The following is a 10,876-nucleotide window of genomic DNA, read 5'->3' as shown; positions in this document are numbered from 1 at the left end:
TGCTACCTTAATACTAAATCTATAAATGCAGGCTCATAGATCTATTTCCCCATCCTCATATAATATATTTGTATATGTACATGTCTTTATCGAGAGCTCTATAAATACCCTTTGCCTCCCAGCTCTTTCCTCTATTTCCATTGATTCTCCTCCTGTCCCACTATCATGCTCAGTCCCCTGTCAAGTAAGTATTGAGAATGACACAGTGTCTATTGTCTAAATCTAGGTCCTTTTTTTTTTTTTTGGTAGGAAAAAGCCACTTGCCTTGTCCATAGTTGCAGGAGAGTAGTTTTGTGTTCACATCACTATATTCTGCTCTATCTTAGAGTATTAAGCTTTCTTTAAGTCTAGGAATTGATGTGTGTACGGGCTTATGAGACAGAAAAATTCTGAAAAATTACTCTGAGCAAATGACCTTTTATAACAGCTGTTGCCAGTAAGAATTACAAGAGATGGATTAAAACTCCTTAAAGGTAATTTGAGTGTATAAAGAATGAGAGACAACTCTAGTTATGCCTGAAGTCACCATACAGTTTCTTTCTACGAAAGAATGGCATGTTGCTGAAGTTGTTATTAAGGATGGTCAAATCCTGGGCCAGGGGATAGAGCTCCCAAAGCTTCTGACATATAACTTCTTAGGGATTATTGTTTGTTTAGCTGAAGCTAGAGTTCCTCTGATTATCTTTGGAGAAGTTTTTATATTACATAATTATTACAGTTCTATAAGAATTACTTTTTTACTACTATTTTGTATTCTCTTTAGAACTTCCTTTATGCTTAGAATATGAAGACAAAGGGGCATCTTGAATATAATTATAGATTGAAGGAAGCAGAGCAGCTTATTTTGGTATGCTTTGGCTATTTCCCCTGAAATATTGAGAGAGAGGAGATTACGTTCTTTGAAGAGTGCTCTCACCCTAATTTATTAAAACAAAAGTCTATCCATCTCTTTACTTAGCCCACCATCTCTTGCAGAGTTCATTGAGTACACCTGAACTACATCCTTGTATATTGTTGTTAGGAACTTTTCTGGTTTCAAATAGGTTCTGTCTCATAGCAACCATATGTACATACAGCAGAACAAAATATTGCCCAGTCCTATGCCATCCTCACAATCATTTTATGTTTGAGTCCATTGTTGCAACCACTGTGTCACTCCATCTCCGTGATGGTCTTCGTTTTTCACTGGCCCTCCGTTTTGCCAAGCATGATCTTTGAGGGAGTAGTCTCTCCTGACAGCATGTTCAAAGCAAGTAAGTCTCTCCATTCTTACTTCTAAGGAGCATTCTGGTGGTAGGTCTTCCAGGGCAGATTTGTTTGTTCTTCTGCCAGTTCGTGGTACTTTCAATATTCTTCTCCACCACCATAATTCAAATACATTAATTCTTCTTCAGACTTCTTCATTCATTGTCCAACTTTCACATGCATATGAAACTATTGGAAATACCTAGGCTTGGGTCAAGCACATCTTAGCCCCCAAAGTGACATCCTTGCTTCTCAACACTTAAAGAGGTCTTGTGTAGCAAGACAAATTTGCCCAATGTGTCACTTGATTTCTTGACTACTGCTGCCACGAGCATTGATTGTGGATCCCAGCAAGACAAAGTCCTTGACAATTTCAACCTTTTCTCCTTTTCTCATCATGTCACATTGTGGCGGTTTTGATTTTCTTTATATTGAGTTGTAATCCATACTGAAGTTGGCAGTCCTTGATCTTCATCAGCAAGTGTTTCAAGTCCTCCCCACATTCAGCAAACCAGGCTGTGCTGTCTGCATACCTCAGGTTGTTAATAAGCCTTCCTGCAATCCTGATGCCATGTTCTTCATGGATTATCTTTTTGGATTATCTGCTCAGCATACAGATAGAAGAAGTGTGGTGTGAAGGTACAACCTGATGCACAGTTCTCTTGATTTTAAACCATGCAATATTTCCTTGTTCTGTTTAAACAGCTGCCTCTTGATCCAGGTCAAGGTTCTGTGTCAGCACAGTTCTATGATTCTCATTCCTCGCAGTGTCATTCATCATTATGATCTACACAGTTGACTGCCTCGGCATGGTCAATAAAACACAAGTAAACATCTTTCTGGCATTCTCTGCTTTGAGCCAAGATCCATCAGATGTCAGCAATGACACTCAGTCCATGTCCTCTTCTGAATCTGGCTTGACCTTCTGGCAGCTGTCAATATAGTGCTGCAAGCATTGTTGAATGATATTTAACAAAATTCTACCTGCCTAAGAAATTAGTATATTGTTTCATAATTTCTGTAATTCTGTTGTTGGCTACCTTTCTGTGGAATGGGAACAAACCTGGATATTTTCCTGTCAGTTGGCCAGGTAGCTGCCTTCCAAATTTCTTGCCATAGGTGAGTGTATCTAGTGCTTCATCAGTTTGTTGAAGCATTTCAGTTAGTATTCCATCAATTCCTGGAGTCATGCTTTTTGCTAATACTTTCAGTGCAATTTAAACATCTTCCTTAAGAACTATAAGCTTGTATCCAAAGGAGATCAATTAACCCACATGCAACTTTAATTAAAGTTAATAAGCCTTTATTAGCCGGTGGTCAAGGGGCAACTAGAGCCTAATTCTCCCTTGACCCAGAGTGCTTAAAGAGGAGAGTTTTTATACTGTGGAATAAACAAGGCACAAGGGCAGGCGGAGTCATGCTATACGGAAAAACAGGAACTTATAACAACAAACCAGGTTTACAAACAACATCAGCAATTTCAAAAATAAATGCAACAGGCCAGTACTTACAGAAGTTACAAAAGGAATTACAGTAGTTACAAAGTGACCTCACTTGGGTCAATACAAAAGGGCTACATTCAGGCTAATTAATACAGTATGGTTACATTGTTAAAATGACTACCTCTAAGTTAACTACTACAAAGGCACTGGTTTGCTTTATGACAGAGGGCCTGGTATTTTTCTGATCTATCACTCCATCCTTCTTTGGTCCTTTCCCACACGGCACTGCCAAGGAGTCCAGTCCTTGCAGCAACACGTGACTTTTCACAGCATGATTAGCCCAAAATTGTTGTTGGTGAACATTGAATTCTTGAACCTCCCTGTCATAAATCCATGTGGCATTTTCAAACTTACCGTCATATAAGACTAGAGGAAATCATGTAGTCATACTATGCTGTATTGAGGTTTCTGGGTATTTTTTCCTCTATGTTCAGAAGCTCATCAAATAATGCCTGCTTTCTCCATACCTTGGCCAATCAAGAATAAGCTAGCCATCATGCAGTGAACTAGATGGTAAAGGAATGCCTGGCCAGCCACTTCAAACTGGTATAACTGGAAAGGTTCTTGCCATGTCTCTTCAGCCAGGCTCTGGCTTGTTAGTTGTACGTGTCCTCTGAAAATCAATCACTCCATTTGCTACATCCATTTTATACAGGTTCCTGATATCATGGGTGCTGACATACTTCCAAGCTGCATAATTTGTGAGTGTAAAACCTAAATCAGCACAAAGGAAAAGCAGCAGAATGTCTGCTCAAGACAGCTGCACCTAGCACTGAAGGGGTACTACAGGGGCCCTGGCCACTCCATGGATGTCAGGAAGGAGCGCCCGATATAATGGCTCTCTTTGGTCTTTTAAATTAAAATCATCTGATTCCTTGTCCTTTGGAAAGTGAGAATGAAGGTCAAAAAATAACCTGTCCAAAGGCAGTAACTCCTTTGTCTGTTCACCCACAGTGGTGATAATTGGATGTCTCTCTACTTTCTACTAGTCTCATCTTGGCTAGAGCCTCAAACAGCTTCTCTTCAAAGGTATTGTTTGTGTTTTCTTGATTGGAAATCCCTGGTAGCCCCAGCCCAGATAGGCTGTCCTCAGAGCTACATGCCTTTGGCTGTGAGCACTGAAATCAAATGCACACTTAGCTTTTCCACTTCCCGAAGAAGCTTCTCTTCTGCTTGCGTTATTGTTGCTTACTCGTTCCTTTTTAAGTCTTTTATCTCCTTCTCCAGTTCTTGCACCCTTTTTAGAAGTGTCTCTGTTTGGCGCCTAAGTCGTTTTCGGCCATCATATAACAAATAAGTCATACAAGTCCACCCTACCTTCTTCTCAGTCTTCAGCCACACAGCCTTTCTCAAAACTGGAAACTTGGAAGAGGTAAGTTTAAGACATTATGTGTACAAGTGACTAACTTGTACCCCCTTGTTTCAGTCTTGCTCTCTCTCTCTTTGGCTAAGAGAGAGAAGGATTATGTGTTGGGTGGCCAGCCACAAGGTTAGAGGTTCAATCTTGCTGCCTGCTTCATTGAAGAAATCTAAGGCTGTCTGCTCCTATAAAGATTTATAGTCTCAGAAACTCTACATAAGTTTGTTAGTCAGAATTTATTCAGTGGTAGTAAGTGTTAAATTGTGTGATCTATATGGAATAAAATGATTTATTAGATTGTTTCAATATCATAGAAAAGTGTCAATCTTTTTTAATATTTTAGCTTTAAAATGTTGAGGGTTTCTTTGTGGACTTAGCAGAATAGAGTCCTGTGGAGTCTGAATCTGAATACCGATGGGAAAGCACAGTGTTTAGAATTCCAGCTCTAGGTCGATGAACACCAAGACAAAGGGGAAGGGACCATTAGGTTGGCATATTCTATCATTCTTCCCCCCGACCTTCCTAAATGTCAAACTAAAATGTTCTATGGACACTAATATATAAGCTTTAAGTCTCTTTATTCTGGAGATTGGTATTTATAATGGGTTAGGAGAAGTGATGGCTAAAGAGGCAGTGATAGCAAGGATTTGATTTTATTGTCATCTCAGAAGAGGTCTTTCAATTAAGGACAAGAAAGCAGAAGTTTCAGCTTGCCATTTAATGGGTTTTGGAATCTCCCTTGCAGTATGTAAACCACAAACTTCTTTGGTGGTGGTGGGTTATCTTAAGCTGGGTTCCACAGAAAGCAGAGCCGCTGTATCATCCTAATTTAGTAGGGAGCACACAGCCAAGAGTGAGGAAGGAAAGGAGGGAGTGCCGGTGTGAAGATGTCTGATCAAGCTGGTTCTCACAAAATGTGACAAATTGTTTGACTATATTTTGAGAGGCTGTATAAGCACCACTGCAGGATAGAATAAAAGAGGGAAGAATTTGTCTAACAGTGCCCACTGATCAGAGCCTCACCTTAAGAGATAGTAATTCTGAGTTGTGTATGTGGAGGTGCATTTCTTAGTTGTGTGTGTGTGCAGGTGCCTAATAGGCTCATGTGGTGCCTGGTAGTGTGCAACATCAACATTCTGGGATAGGTGGTGGGAAGTTCACGGTGTACAGGTGAGAGATGCGATGCTCTTAGTTAGCCCTCTGTAAAGCTGGTTAGAGCTATGCAGAACTTATTGCTATAATGACAGATGAAATGAGAAATGAGTGCACAGGAGGTTCTGGGAGTGGTGCATGCAGTTTCTGATGCATGAGAATTGGGGCAGGGAGCCTTGTGGTGTAGTGGTTTCCATTGTAGGCTGCTGCTACCTGAAAGGTCAGCTGTTCATCTCCATTAGTTGCTTTGCCAAAGAAAGATGAGTCTTTCTACTCTCATGAAGATTTATAGCCTCAGAAACTCAAAAGGACAGTTCTTCTCTGTCCTATAGAGTCACCATGAGTTGGAATTGACTTGATGGCAGTGGGTGGGCTAATATACAGTTATTTCCATACAATCTCTTAATGACTGATGCTAGAAAATGAGGGCAGAGGACCACAAAGATTCTGGATTCTAACTCAAGGCAGTCCCCAAGATAACAACAAGATTCATTCCTAAGTTGAATTTATAGGTAAGTTGAAACAGGTGCATTTGGTTCTTATTTTACCTTACTTTAAAAGCAACACATGCAGCGAGTGAAGGTGAGTAATGAAGAATTTATTTGAGTAGGAGTCGCTTCAAAGTGAGGACAAATTTATATGTCATTAAAGGGCAAATATGAGCTGTCCTTAAATCAAATGTGTATAACCTGCGAACTTAACTGTATTTTGTATTCTTAAGAGAATATAGTTGATCTCACTAATTCATTAAACCAATATACTTCAAAATTTTATTTCTTAAGGGAGTACATAATTCAACTTAATGTCAGAGCCTGCTCATGAGTTGAACGGTCCTGAAAAGGGAAGTGAGGATTAAGGAAAAAAAGAGAGACAGAAAGTATTGGGAGGGCAACAGCGAATACTGAAGCCCTGAGTTTATTCTACATCTTCCTTTTATACATGCAGAAACAACCCAGGGTTATATTTTTCTCATTGTTAAGCAAGCACATTGTATACACATCAACAACTCTGTTTTTCCAAAGCAAGCATCCCTGAGAAAATTAACCATCCTGATTTCCCAGAACTCGCATACATCCTTGTTCTTTTTCTTAGTCTCAAGGTCAAGCCGCAGAAGCAAACAGCAGATACTGACACCTGGGTCATGAAACTTCTCAGCCATTTCAAGGCTGAGTCTTAATGGCCTTCAACATCTCCCCCTTTTTTATTTACTGAAGACGTTTTTTACTCAAAACGTCGGGAGATGACTATGCTTGTCTTAGGTTGTCTAGTCCCGAAATCACTCTTACCCGTCATCAGCCACAGTCCTCCAGGCGACTATGACCGGTCTTAGGTTGAGAGACTCGGACTCAATCTTACCCGTCTCTGACTAACCAGACTCTGCCTTATACCCCCATTTGGGATGGGGGCAAAGTACGCAGGTGTACTTCATGTAACTTTGTACTTAAGGCCAATAATTCAACCATAACCTTAATGATTAATACAATAACACTACCAATGGTTAAAGATAATAAAGCTTTGCTTGTTCCAAAGGGTTAATAGAAGATAGTCTCATAGCAATTCCCTGAAAAATTTCATTACCAGTAAGTTTGGGTAATTGTCTCCTGAAAGTTTCACCAATTTGATATTCCAATAACTGAATTTCTAAAGACACATTTTTATGTCCAATTAATAAATTTCTAATTTTTCCAATCCTTACTAATGTTATATGGAACAGGAGTAATAAAAAAAAAAGAGGTGTTCCAGTCACATTGAAGCATAACTCGAGTATCTAACACAGATATCTGATCTCCCATGGACAACATTGTTGTAAGTTGGCATCAGTGTCATGCTGTTGTTGCCACAACAGGTGAGAATCTTTATGCCACCCTCAAACAGAGTCTGATGTTTGTATTTCTTGCTGCAATAGATGCTACTGCTACAAGTCCAATCACTGTGGCTATTATCAGTCCAATCATTCTCTTCGTTTGATGGGTCAATTCAGTCAAGGCATTGTAGATCTGCATTACCCCCGCAGATTCGCTCCAGGGTCGAGTTAAATTGACAGGTAACCAAATCTCAGGACGTGCTTTAACAAGGTACAAACTGCCTTGGGTTTGGTTAAAAGTTTTCCACCAGGTAAAATTTAGACAATGTGGTAAAATACAATTTGAAGAACAAGTCAAAGACCCTGTACTAGAAGTCCAAGTAATATCTCCTGATAAAATAACATAAGGAATTTTCACACAAGCTTGAATATACCGAGTAGCATTAATATGAAGATTTACACTAATAGGCGCAACAGTATTAGACATATTGATAGACATATTGTCAATCCAGGTTTGAATTGGCTCTCCAGATGCTAATAATTTCCATAAATGACCTTGAGAGTTTGTAAGCCTCTTGCAGAAATAAGAACCATAGTTGCTGCAAAAGAAGAATGATTATACCTCAGTCCCCAAACCTCATGTGAATAAGATAAACAATGAGAACCATATCTTGGGAAAATAGGGAATCCCCTCACCCCCAAGCTATAATTATTAATATGCTTGTCTTCTTCTTCAGCATAAGGAAAAGGGAAAATGTTAAAACTCTTGCAGAACCTTCTGAGTGTGGGACTTCTTAGCCATCTCTCCGTTTCAGAAGTCGGGTTGGCAACCACTCAGCTCTGGAATCTGTGAAGATAAGAGCAAACCCTCGACCCCATTGTAAAATCTCTCCTTCTATGGTTCTATAAAATATTGGTTCTGGAGGGGAACACTTTCTTTTAGGCTTAGGAAAATGAGATAGGGTTGCAGAGTCTTCCAACGCCTGTCACTGATTTTAGCAGACAGAGTGCTTTCCACCAATCATAGCACCAGCGATAGCCCCTGCAAACAGCTCAGCTTGTTATGCAGTTCCGCCGATCCCTGCACAAACTCTGATATGACAAAAGCTATTATTCCTGGATCGGGAGGCAGCTCCTCCCATGTTTTGGCCTTGGGAAAGTGAAAGTAGCTCTGGGCAATGGAGCTGCTAAAGGGCTGTTAGAATGACATTTAAGCATTTGTTTTAGCTATTTTATAATCTCTTGAACATCATTTCCTTCTCCCACATCATCTGATTCTTTCTTTACTAATTCTGGGCCTAATTCCTCCTCAGCTACTTCTGCATACTCCTCTTCCTCCCTTTGGATTCCATTCTCTTTCCTATCTTTATCACTTTATTCACCTTTCTCCGAGTCTGTCTCTAATAACTGTAAAGTTTGAGTAATAGCATTACACAAAGACCATAGCTTTAAATTCATAATCTGTTCCTGTTGATGAGCAGTGCGTAATGTTTTTACTACTTGTTGCAATGCTCGCGAATTCAATTTAACCTTTTCTTCACTGTAAAACCAATAACAGTGTTGTTGTACGTGTGCAAATAATTCTCCCAAAAGTTTATCTTTAACCTCCACCCCTGTAGAATGGAGAAGTCCTTTTATCAACTTTTGGTATTCGCGTTCCATGGATGGGGAATTTCCCATTTTCCTTTTTTTCTTTTTATTGTCTTTTTCCTCCCCTCTCCCTACTGAAAGTCCCTCTAGTAAATACTTAGGCACTCCTTTTCGGTTTTCTCTGCTTCACACAGGTTAATTTATTAACTCCAAAAGTCCCTCTTGCCTAGGATCCTAGCTATCCCTAATTAAATTCCACAGGCTAAACGTATCTATGGGGACCTTGCTAGGTCCATTACCTGCATCTTTTAGTCGTTCCCCCACTTTCAGCAAAGTTTCAATATTTACAGTCCCATCCTCAGGGAACCAAGGACATACTTTAACTACAAAATCTAAAAACTTCTCTAATCTTTGATAACTTACTTTTGCTCCTCTAGCTTTTAACATATCTTGAATCATATATACAAAAATCTGTTTGCTATTTCTTTGCCCCATTTTGCTCCCAATTGTTACTCACCGCACCACTAATCTCTTCATGTACACCTTTGGAATCCACGGTGTCCTTCACTTGGTCCCCGTTTTCAGGTCAATCTGTCAGAGCCTGCCGACGAGTCGAACGGTCCTGAAAGGGGGAGTGAGGATTAAGGAAAAAAAGAGAGACAGAAAGTATTGGGAGGGCAACAGCGAATACTGAAGCCCCGAGTTTATTCTACATCTTCCTTTTATACATGCAGAAACAACCCGGGGTTATATTTTTCTCATTGTTAAGCAAGCACATTGGATACATATCAGCAACTCTGTTTTTCCAAACCAAGCATCCTTGAGAAAATTAACCATCCTGATTTCCCAGAACTCGCATACATCCTTGTTCTTTTTCTTAGTCTCAATGTCAAGCCGCAGAAGCAAACAGCAGATACTGACACCTGGGTCATGAAACTTCTCAGCCGTTTCAAGGCTGAGTCTTAATGGCCTTCAACAACTTAACTAAAAAAAAAAAAAAAAAAGAATAGACCAGAGAGATGAATGATAATCTTCTCTAACATGAAAAGACAAAAATGCGTCTTAGGTGAACCAGAGGCATATATAAACTATAGATATATGAACGGGTTTTGGGCTTGCACTTAATCTGGTCCCAATCTAAGAACCATTAGTTCTTACAACATGACCCAGTTTGATATGTGCCTTCAAGAGGAGATCATAGAAGATATGGGTGCTATAGCAAAATGTGGTGAAGAAACTAGAATGATGCCTTTAAACAAGCAGCCATCCAAGTGAGATATCAACTCAGTTGAGACATCAAACCCACATGGAAGAAGCACATCAGCCTGTGTGATTCAAGGATTGTAAATAATGTAATCTAAATCTGAAGGAGGGAATGATATCAGAACTTACATTGGGAACGCCTGGTTTTTAGAAGACTATAGAAGACAGTGGAAACCCAAAATCCATTTTCAGGGTCCACACCCAGATTAAGCCGCTGCTGAATCCCCTCTCACTATAGTCAAGGGATGTGAATAGCCTTGTCAGCAGAGAGCATTTATTGTGAAGTTGTTTATGCTAGATATAGCTAGGTCAGAATGTAGTATTTTATTTGATTTCCTTCTTGACCTATTTGAAAGTTGGTTCAGTTTTTTAAAAGCTGAAATAAAAGAATAGAAAGTCTTTGGGTTTCTGAGGCTATCCACCTTTACAAAGCAGAAAACTTCATCTTTCCCTGTGGCTCACTTTGAGGGTAGCAGCTCAACTTGCAACCTAGTACACCACGAGGGCTTCTTATATAATTCAAAGGGGTATTTAAAACATTTAAAAACTCAGTTTCAGTAAGATAAATATAGATAAGGCTTCAAGAAAACAAGCGGCCATCGAGCTCAGAAGCAACAAAGTCCACATGGAAGAAGCACACCAGCCTGTGTGACCATGAGGTGTAGAAGGGACAAGGTATCAGGCATCAAAGAACAAAAAATTATATCAGTGGGTCCTCACCTTCCTGATATGATCACTGAAGACAAATGTGTGCATAAGCAAATGTGGTGAAGGAACCTGGTGGTGCCCGGCTATAAAAAGATATAGCATCTGGGGTCTTACAGGCTTGAAGATAAACAAGCAGCCATCTAGCTCAGAAGCAGCAAAGCCCACATGGAAGAAGCACACCAGCCTGTGTGACTACAAGGTGTCAAAGGGAACAGGTAGCAGGCATCAAAGAACAAAAAATCATATCATTGT

At 39.8% G+C, this 10,876-nt stretch overlaps 1 protein-coding gene and 1 pseudogene across 2 annotated transcripts in view; one reads left to right on the top strand and one right to left on the bottom strand.

Annotated features, from left to right (window-relative positions):
- Positions 1 to 10,876, top strand: part of NUBPL (nucleotide binding protein like) — a 237,614-nt gene that overhangs the window by 60,257 nt on the left and 166,481 nt on the right. The window lies entirely within an intron of this gene.
- On the bottom strand, positions 2,848 to 4,030 carry LOC105979973 (annotated as a pseudogene).

Source organism: Echinops telfairi, unplaced genomic scaffold (genome assembly GCF_000313985.2).
Source record: "Echinops telfairi isolate 266 unplaced genomic scaffold, ASM31398v2 ScPeMD7_18;HRSCAF=68, whole genome shotgun sequence".
Lineage (NCBI taxonomy): Eukaryota > Metazoa > Chordata > Mammalia > Afrosoricida > Tenrecidae > Echinops > Echinops telfairi.
Note: the sequence above shows the minus strand (reverse complement) of the source record. Positions and strands in the feature narration are given on the sequence as shown.